Here is an 11,269-nt window from a genome sequence, read left to right on the forward strand (position 1 = left end):
CTTAAGCTTGGATTTGAAGGGGTAACTGCTGATCGGCCGGGAAACCAATAGGAAACAAAAATGCTACTCTTACGGAATACGTCTATAGGTTACATAACACCTTTTACGGTGCATCAGGTGTATGGGGGCCGTTCATTTTCTGTGGTTTGAGGGTTCAGATTAGCCAGTACTACAACAGATTTTCAGTGGTATATTGATCAATTAGGGGCATTTTAGGTAGTCCACTCTGTTCAACAATCTCGTTAGGCAGGTTCACGCATGCAGATTTCTGCCCGCCATGGCAAAGCCTTCCTCCCATTTTCCAAGTGCCATCCAGTAACGAGTTGCTATGGCCAAGCTTGACATGCGACCTCTCGTTGTCGGCCACGGCGAGCTCCCATGATGGCCTCCTCGGGAGCTGGTAGGGATGTCAACCGGGTCCCATTTAATCCCGTTTAAACTCACTATATAATCGAATAGTTTAAAATTTTATTTCATTTTGTGCGAAAATGAAATATGGAGCTAGGTAAAGCTAACTAAACGGGACTTGCGGACACCATTTATTTATCATTTACATCCCAAGGAGCTGGCCTCAGAGGTGAACCGAAGCCGAAGTCGATGTCGAGCATGTTGCCGGCCGGACACCTCGGGCTCTTGCTGGAGGCCGCACGCATGGCGTCGATCTCCAGCTGGATCCGCCCTGCCGTCCACTCCTCTGCTGCCGTCTATGTTCATCGGCTGGATGAGGCCCAACGCCTCCATACAAAAGGGATCCTCCTCGTTGTCGTCGTCCATGTCCGGCAGGACAAGAAGGGTCTGCATGCATGTCAACGGAGAACTCCATGGGCTTGGGGGGCTGAAACTTATATTGTTGCCCGGGAAGAACTTAATGTTGGCGCAGACGCGTCTCATCGCAACAATTTCTTCCTGGCAAAGAACACATTTACAAAGCGAGCACTGTCGGTGTCAAAACCGGCAGATCTCGGGTAGGGGGTCCCAAGCTGTGTGTATTAGGATCGATGGTAACTTGAACACGGGATTTTACCCAGCTTCGAGCTCTCTTGAAGAGATAATACCTTACATGCTGCTTGATTGACGTTGATGAGTATGAGTTTTACAAGAGTTGATCTACCACGAGATCATATGTTGTGGTCTAAACCCTAGAGGTATGATGAGTAAAGTCATAATCATCTATCTACTAGCCTGGCCTTGACTTATATAATGTACCAGAGGCCTAGGATAACAAGAGTCTTAGTCGAATACGCCGGTGGAGAGGAGTTCTTGTCTTGATCACCAAGTCTTGTGGAATCCTCCTTGTGTATACTTCGGTTGTCCGAACTGGCCCATGAGTATACGGCCATGGGGGTCTTCGGCCCAATCTAGCTGATCGGAAGACGACGTGGTGAGTACCCCCTAGTCTAGGACACCGTCAGTAGCCCCCTGAACCGGTCTTCAAGTTGGGGATGCTCCTCGGTTGTTCCGAACTGCTCTTCGTCTTCGGCCGTCGGTCTTGAAAAATGGTTCAACAAATCTTCCCATCATCTGTCTTGAGGATTGCCCAGCTAAATCTGACGAGTTTATACGCCGGGTATCCGAGGAGCCCTTTAAGTCTTCGGCCTTTATCAATGCCTTGTTATTTTTATGCCACACCTCGGGTTTGAAGTCGTTCCCGTGCGACGGTGTCCTCTTGCATCCGAGCCCCAACGCCGGACTGCAATCGAGGTATCCTTTGTAGCCAAGCACCAACGCTGGACTGTGTCCAAGCTCCAACGCCGGACTGTGTCCAAGCTCCAACGCCGGACTGTATCCGAGCTCCAACATCGGACTATATCCGAGGTGTCATAAATCACCTTGGTTCAAAAAAGTTGAAGGAGTTTAGCCGAGCTTAATGCCGGAAATACCCTCTATGGAGCCAGCCACTTGCATCCGAGTTATATCCCGAAATGATTTCGAGGTGGTTCAGCACCTCGGTCATGGGCTGATTGTTTGCGGATTTTATTTCCGACGCGTGTAAATTTATTTGTTGTCAACATGTATAACCAGTAGGCCTCAAGGTGTGTGTCAATCTAAAACTCGAGATGCACATGAAGGAAAACATGAAACCGCTGATCCTAGTAGCCCCTAATACTCAGGTCGATGCGCGAAATCGGCCTGAGGATCAACTCCTAGCTCGGCAGCATATGTAGGAGTAGAAACGTAGTGTAATATATTAGAGATAATAGTGATCGGCGAATGGGCCCTTGAGAGAGGGTCTTGAGAAGTTGTAGCAATATATTAGCTTGACGCCAGATAGGTCCAAATGGTACCTATTGTTGTCCGAAGACGCGTTTATCCATAGTTCGGTCAAGCCAAACACTAAGCACTTTGAATTTTCTGCATTGAGTAGGCAATGCAGTAGCCCCCGAGACACTGGTCGGGTGGCAACACCAGATCAGGGGATCGATGTGCTCCTTTAATATTTGTAAATGATAGGCACGAAGCCCAGTAGCCCCCGAGCCTTAATGTGGGCACGGGTGGCCGAATTAAGGATCGATATCCGAAGTAAAATCACAAATTATGTGCAATGATTCTATGTATCCAAGTACTCTACATCATATATACTCGAATCCGTATTGTATAAAACTTTGTTGACTGACCATCGGCTTCAACCTCCTCGACCAGTACCGAGGAGTGTTTGTCCCACTTTATAAAGCCTTTACAAGGGCAAAGATTTACGACAAACAAGGCAATACGACCATACGGTTTTATAAACAAAGGTACGCGGAGAGATATGTTATATTATTTTTTAACGTAAGAAACATCTTCCAAAGAAAATAGTCTCACTATTGGTTCCTTTCTTTTGGTTGTCATGCTAAACATGAAACCTTAGCTCCGATCAATGTGGGAGCAATATATTGATGATTTAGTTCGGGGAAATTTCCCGAACTCTATGGTATTAATGAACCAAAATTTTCACTTCTGTCATTGCCGACCAATGTGATCCTTTAAGATTGCTAGCTTTCGGCTTCACCCAGTCTGAGGTACTAACTCGGATGACCCGGTAGTAACAATCACAGAGATGCTCCCTTTACTGCCTAGCCGAACACTCGGGAACGTAGGGGTAAGCACAGGAGACAGGAAACCCAGCTTGGCCAAAATCTTAAGTCAAATTGATGCATATTTATGGCTTTATAACGAAGATTGTGGAAGGCGGCTCTTGTATATTAAATATAAACGCCGATGATATGTTTATTTTGACTCCGTTGCAACCGTTTATCATTTGAAAGTGGCCCATCATCGGCTTTCACCCCCTTGTAGATGCTATGCAGGGTGTTTTCGCAATAACAAAACAACCCTTAGCCGACGTCTCAGTGCCCGAAGGCGGTTGTGTTAGCGGAAACGAGGCAATCAGATATGTGGGCTTTATAACTTTCACTTAGTCATAGGAGCTTAAAGTTGGGAGGCCAGTAACTAGCCCCCGGTTAGTGTTCGGCGACAGTCAAGGTCAAGCCGTAAACACTTCGGCCAATGTTATGAACGCCGTGATTTAACATGGGGCAACCTCTATCGATCTTATAGTTTAATACAGTCATCGGATCGCTGACCAGTTTATGCTTATTGTGACAGTCAGTTTTCGGCTTTCTCCACTGAGGCGCTTAACCATGCTAGGTGGAAGCACAATCACAGTGGTTCTCCCTTTGCACACCTAGCCGAACAAAGCGGGAATGTAGGAGGCAAGCACAGGAGCCGGGCAACCCAGCTATTGACCAAAGACACAATTCGAAACTGATGCATATATAGCAATATCCGAGAATGTTTTTTCCAAATCTCTAAAGGTGTCCAACGTTGCACTGCGAGACTTATGCTGGAAACACACAAATAGTTTAAAAGTGCCATAGGCTTGGAAAACCAAAAAACTTGAGTAAACACTGGTCGTCCGAACTAGATCAAGTGTTCGGTGCCAAATCGACAATTGGTCTTAAAGAAAAATTGTGCTTCTCTCGTGCTTTAACATGACACATCCTATCTCAAGACCTCAAGCGAGTCAGCGTACGGCTTGAACCTACTATCCCGAAGGCTGAGTACTTCTCATTAGGCTAGTTTAGCAAACTAAATTCTAGCATCTTTGAGAGAGAAATTAGGCTCCTCAGCTATTGACCACACACTCGTGTCAAAAAAAGGAGTGATAGAAAAAGACTTTGCAACGACTAAGAAGAAAACACTTATTATAAAATGGCTCGTGTAAATTTAAGAGCCCCCAAGTGACTTGGGTAAAAGAATTTTATGTATAATGATTATACGTACCGAAGTACTTATATCATATCTATGTTCACCTGAACTTTAAACACGTCTTAATCGACCGTCGGCTTCTCCCTCTTCGGTCAAGGGCCGAAAAGTGTTATGTACTCCACATGTCGAGAATATCGACGCTGTTTCCGATAACCAGGCAATCAGACCATAAGGCTATAACAGACGAAGCGCGCTTAGGGAACTTATGCTATATTACTGACGAAGTGTAAGAAGCATCTTCGAAGAAAATAGTACCCCCACTGATACTTTTCTTTGGTTGCTCATTGTTACTATGAGACTTGTGCAATGGATTTTTTGTACTCATGAGTTCCGTTGTGTGCCTACCATAATTGAAAACAATAAGAGTGCTAGCTTTCGGCTTCACCCAGTCTGAGGTCCGAGCTCGGATGACCCGATCGTGACAATCGTAGAGGTGCTCCCTTTACTCCCTAGCCGAACAATCGGGAATGTAGGGGTAAACACAGGAGCAAGGCAACCCAGCTTGCAGAACACTTAAGTCAACATGGTGCATATTGTGGCGTAATACACGAACAAGGAACGAAGCCGTACAAGTATATTCATATGCAAGAGGAAAAGCTCCATAAAGGAAGCCCCCAAATAAACGGGGTATTTGAATATGTGCGTTACAGAAAAAGATTTGACAAGGAACTTTGTCACAAACAACTTTTTGCCAAAAAGCATAATGCTTGGTCGAATCGAACAAAATTTAAAACTGAAAGTTTTTGAGCATGAAAGCGACTTAGCTCGGTGTTGATGACGCCATTCGGGCTTGTGGCGGGATGAAGACGCCCATTGATCTGTGACAGATCCGACAAGGTTCGCAGTCCTCGGCATGGCCGAGGTCCCAGCCCCAGGCCCAAGGTGTCCGAGCAAGGAGTTCGGCACTTCGGAGTAGTGACCGCATAACGCAGTCGAAATCGATTACCTGCACACATAAAACAGTGTGGTCCATGAAATAATAATAATAATAATAATAATAATAATATATATATATATATATATAATCCTTGCATAATTGCTTTACGCAAAATAATTTATTTAAAGAGATGAGGCCTGGCGCCGAAGCCAATGTCGATGCAGGGCATCGGCGTGACACAGTGAAGGTGTGACAAAGCCTGAATTTGCAGGGTGATCTGGGCTCTAGATGCGGCGTTCGCCGAACTACGGATGTGAAATGGACCGAACCATCGTGCAACCATCGTTAATGCGGCCATCATTTGACAGACGATGGAACAAACCAGAGTAATAATTTTTCGAAAAAATAAACCCAAGCAAGAAAAAATTACTAGGATTAATAGCACCTAGTTTATCTGTTGTAGCAATCTGAAAAAGGTTGCTCCCGAAATTCGGACTTGATCCGCACACCCATTGCCTGGTGAGCGATGGAGCGGCGGCATGGCGATGCTGGCAAAGGTTGGCTTGCCGAGGCAAAGCCCCCGGTCCAGCTAACGTGACGAAGTTGATCGGTTGACGACGCCGAAGTCTCCGGAGTAGGTTGATGAAGGGATGACGAGCCCTCGGTCCAGAGAGGAGACGGAGCAGGTCAGCGAGGAGATGTTGCATCTGCCATGTCAGCTGAGGTGTTGAAGTAGTTCGGCGTGATGGACATCGGCTCGATGAACCAACGGTTCGGCCATGCCGATATAGGTCGTAACTTGTGACGTGGTCAATGCTGGCTTGATGAAGTGACTGTGTAGTGATGCCGGTGTGCCCGCTCCGTTTAATCCGTGGGGCGGCAATGTTGGTGACGATTTATCCTTCACGATGCCGGACTCTTGTTCGGCTTGCCGAGATGATGATTCAGAGAAGTTGAGATCGGCGCAACAAAGCGACGACATGTCTAGCGTAGGTCGGCAGCCGTAAAGCAACGTTGTCGGGCTGGTTTAGCAGGATGTGTTTGGGAACAAAACACAATACCCCATACAAAACTTCCTTCAAAAAGGATGTCCGAAATCCTGTTCATAAAAAAGATGAACTCGGGTCGGATTCGTTCTCGTGTAGAAAACAGATCTGAAAAGTGATGCACTAATCGGATGGTTCCCGGAGTTTGGACGGTCGGATCGAGCTGAAATTTTGAGGGGTGGTAGATATGGGAATTCCGCAGCAGATGAATGGTTGGATCTTCCAAAGGACCTCCGAGCTGGGCTCTGGAGACCATGCTCTAAACTCGTCCAGATTCCCGTCTAGATTTGACAGGGCTCCGGTATATCGTAGAATGCCAGAGATTCCTCCATAGGAACTCGACAAAATCTTCCAGGGTTGTTGTAGACTCAATTCCGCACAATTCCACCGAAGCAATCGTTAAAACGACACTCAAGGAGGCGGTGGCGGCGGATACAAGTTCGTTTTCCAGAAAAACAGCACGGTCGCCCGAGGGCAATGTTGACGTTGAGCCCCCGAGCTCCGTGGATAATTTCTCCACGATCATGATAGAGATTGAAGTTGATGTTGCTGAAGGCCCTCGTCCGAACATGACTATCGAAGGCAGGATATAGTCCTCGGTCAAGCCGAGGTGACCAGTCGAGCCAGTGATGAAGACGGCGACGCCACAGTTAATCTGTGTGGGACCTTGAGAAGAGGTGTCTAGAGGGGGGGTGATTAGACACTAAGTACCAAAGTTGCAGTTTTTAACCTTTTTTTAAAGTTTAAGTGGAGTTTAGGCACAAGTTTAACATTCACAACACATAGCAAGTAAGCATGCAAAGAGTATATGAGCAGCGGAAAGTAAAACATGCAACTTGCAAGAATGTAAAGGGAATGGTTTGGAGGATTCAAACGCAATTGGAGACACGGATGTTTTTGGCGTGGTTCCTATAGGTGGTGCTATCGTACATCCACGTTGATGGAGACTTCAACCCACGAAGGGTAACGGTTGCGCGAGTCCACGGAGGGCTCCACCCAAGAAGGGTCCACGAAGAAGCAACCTTGTCTATCCCACCATGGCCGTCGCCCACGAAGGACTTGCCTCACTAGCGGTAGATCTTCACGAAGTAGGCGATCTCCTTTGTCACGCCCAATATGCGACCCTATCCAAAAGGAACTCGAAGGTCCCACCAAGGATAGACCCGCATATTGAAACGCTTTTGCAAGGTGGATATAATTACATCAACATTACATAATACATGGGGATACATACATAAGGCATACAATGCCACATGAATACAACATCACAATACATAAGAGCATCATCCGACTATGGATGAATCACAAACAGAAACTCAAACGACATCCACCCTTGCTAGCCCAGGCTGCCGACCTGGAACTTATCCCCTGATCGAAGAAGAAGCAGAAGAAGAACTCAACGCAAGCAAGCATCGCTCTCGCGTCATGATCATCGCACAACCTGTACCTGCAACTATTGTTGTAGTAATCTGTGAGCCACGAGGACTCAGCAATCCCATTACCATGGGTATCAAGACTAGCAAAGCTTAAAGGGAAAGGAAGGGGTAAAGTGGTGAGGCTGCAGCACCGACTAAGCATATATGGTGGCTAACATACGCAAATAAGAGCGAGAAGAGAGCAAGCAGAACGGTCGTGAAACTAGCAATGATCAAGAAGTGATCCTGAACTCCTACTTACGTCAAACATAACCCAGAAACCGTGTTCACTTTCCGGACTCCGCCGAAAAGAGACCATCACGGCTACACACACGGTTGATGCGTTTTAATTCGGATCTGGTGTCAAGTTATCTACAATCGGACATTAACAAATTCCCATCTGCCTATAACCGCAGGCACGACTTTCAAAAGATTATACCCTGCAGGGGTGTCCCAACTTAGCCCATGACAAGCTCTCGCGATCAACGAAGGAATAGACCTTCTCCCAGGAAGACCCGATCAGACTCGGAATCCCGGTTTACAAGACATTTCGACAATGGTAAAACAAGACTAGCAAAGCCGCCCGGATGTGCCGACAAATCCCGATAGGAGCTGCACATATCTCGTTCTCAGGGCACACCGGATTGTCCAAACTTCCGGTAGGCCAGCCCAGAGTTGCCCCTGGTGGCCACCGGCGGCTGACAGGTTGGACCAACACTCACGACGAGCACTGGCCCGAGGGGATAATAATATAAAGATGACCCTCGAGAGCGCGACTCCCAAGGGAAAAAGGGCTAGGTGAGGCAAATGTAAAACCAAGGTTGGGCCTTGCTGGAGGAGTTTTATTCAGAATGAACTATCAAGGGGGTCCCATAAATTACCCGACCGCGTAAGGAACGCAAAATCTGGGAACATAACACCGGTATGACGGAAACTAGGGCAGCAAGAGTGGAACAAAACACTAGGCAAAAGGCCGAGTCTTCCACCCTTTACCATGTATATAGATGCATTAATAATATAAGAGATATTGTGATATCCCAACCAAAATCCTGTCCACCATGGAGCAATCTTCAACTTCACCTGCAACTAGCAATGCTATAAGAGGGGCTGAGCAAAAGCGGTAACATAGCCAAACAACGGTTTGCAAAGGACAGGTGTCAAAGGTTAGAGGTTCATGGCAATCTGGGATGGCTTGATGAGCAAAAGATAGGTAACGCAACATAGCGATAGAATGAAGCAACTAGCATAGCAATGATAGTAGTGAGATCCAGGGTAGCGGTCATCTTGCCTAAAATCCCGCAAGGAAGAAGAACGAGTCCATGAAGAACATGAAGCCACGAAGACGAACCAAGCGTAGACGAACGAATCCTCACGATCCCAACGAAACAGGAACTATCGAAAAGAAGCACACAACATAGTAAACACACCACACATGAACAAGGCATGATGCACAAACAAGTATGATGCATGACAAGGCTACATGAAGCTACTCATGGCAAAGATGATGCAAACAAGAGCAACACATCAAGGCAAGTTTAAATGAGGCCGGGAACAACATATAACAATTCCCGTAAGTCCTCATATGCATATTTCGAAATTGGTCCAGATCTGAATAAACCTTATGTTCAGGTTGTTAAACAGCAAGTTAAGATGCACCAAGATGATCTACACAAGATTCTAGTCAAGTTACATATAAAGTTCATTTAGTTCGGAGCTACGGTCTATAAGATATGAGCAAAATAAGTCAAACATGGCATTGATGCAAAATGCACCCAAACATCAAGCAAACACCTCAAAACAAGGATGCAACATGATAATATGAAACTACATGCAATTCTAAGCAAGTTTCATATAGAGCACACTCAAAACGGAGCAACGGTTCAACACACACACGCTATACAAGTTATAGCAACAATCTGTCCAAAACAGCAATTAGGCATATTGCAAGCATCAAAACAACATGCTACAGCACCACAATATGAAAACAAAAGGCATGGACATGATGTACAGGTAAAGCATAACAAAACATGAACACTGAGCTATCTCCAGAAATCACTAGAACATGCTCAAACACACATGGTAAGATTGCAAGTTATAACAATTTCAGACTTTGCAGAAAATAACATCAGGTTGCAATGTTTAGAGCTATCAAACAACATGTTACAGGAACTTATAATAGCAAAACAAGACATGGCATGGTTCTACTCAAAGCATAGATCAAAAGTCCCTTACTGACCATGAGCCAAAAAGGATCAGAAAATATGATGGCACCCACGTAAACATAGCAAGTTATAATACAGATTCATACATGGCAGAAACAGAATTATGAAGGCATCTAGATGAGCTTGTGCAACTCACTACAGAGCAATACATGGCATGGCAAGGCACCCAACTGTAAGAAGGCATATTTGTGAAGCTAAGCATGGCAAGAGCAAGGTCATAGGGTGCATAGAACACTAGGAAAACACATGGAAACAACTGAACTTAATGTAAACAGGCTGACAGCAACATTATCAAGCAACTTTGGAGCAAGATATGAACAAGGTACAGCAAGCTATAAATGCAACCAGGGGCATGTATGGTTAGAGGATGACATGTAGATCAAAACATGTTTATAGAACATCTCCGGATTATGCATAGAATGATTTGTAGCAACATGTTTATATAGCATCGTGAAATAACAGATTCAGCCTAGCAAAACAGCAACATCATGTACACTACTTAACAAGCTCGATTCACTCACCACAAGTCATTGCATGACAAGATAAGCATAGCATCATCAAGAAGACATGTTTGTGGAACAAACCAAGTCAAGAACAAGTCCATAGCATGCAAGGATCAACTACAACAAGCTTGGCCAAATTGAATAACATGTAAACAATCTGCCAGGAAACATTTTGAAGCAAACGTAGAGCACTCAAATGACATGCTAGACTACTCCATAATTGCAACACAGGGCATGAATGGATAGATAATAATCACATGTTCAAAACACCCTGACTGAAGTATCTCAAAATATGCATGGATCTCTCTGTAGCATCAAGTTTACATGGCATCAAAATAACAGCAGAACAGGGACTAAATTCAGCAACATCACGATGCCTAGTTTGCATACTTGTGCTAGTCACCACATTGATCACAAAAATACATTGTAAGAACCTCTGTAAAGAAGACATGGCATAGTTCAAAACACATGTAGACATCAACCTCATAGGATGCACACATCAAACATGGCAAAAATGACAAAAGAGCTCGTTCTGTTAACAGACAGCAGAAAACATTATGAAGCACTTTTACAACGATGATTCAGGCATCAAGATTACCTCAAATGAATATGATGCAATATATTGAAATGATGTACTCGTCGAGGCGAACAATTTGACATATTACACGCACGAAACAGAGCCACGGATGTGGAGATATGGCATGACGAACATGGCATGAAAATGATAAAAATCTGGGACTTAGAAGAAAAATGGACCTCGGGGGAAAGTCAACCTCGTCAAATCTGGGCTGCACGGGGCTCGAGGTTGACCGGAGCATCGGCGGAGTTGAGGGAGATGGCCGGAGACGGCGAAGGGGGCTCGCCGGAGCACGGGGGAGCCGGATCCGGCGAGCCCCTCACTGGATCGGGCGCCGGCGAAGGTGGGGGCGACCGGCGCGGGCGCGGGCGGGCGGCGGAG

Source organism: Triticum dicoccoides, chromosome 3B (assembly GCF_002162155.2).
Source record: "Triticum dicoccoides isolate Atlit2015 ecotype Zavitan chromosome 3B, WEW_v2.0, whole genome shotgun sequence".
NCBI classification, from domain to species: domain Eukaryota; kingdom Viridiplantae; phylum Streptophyta; class Magnoliopsida; order Poales; family Poaceae; genus Triticum; species Triticum dicoccoides.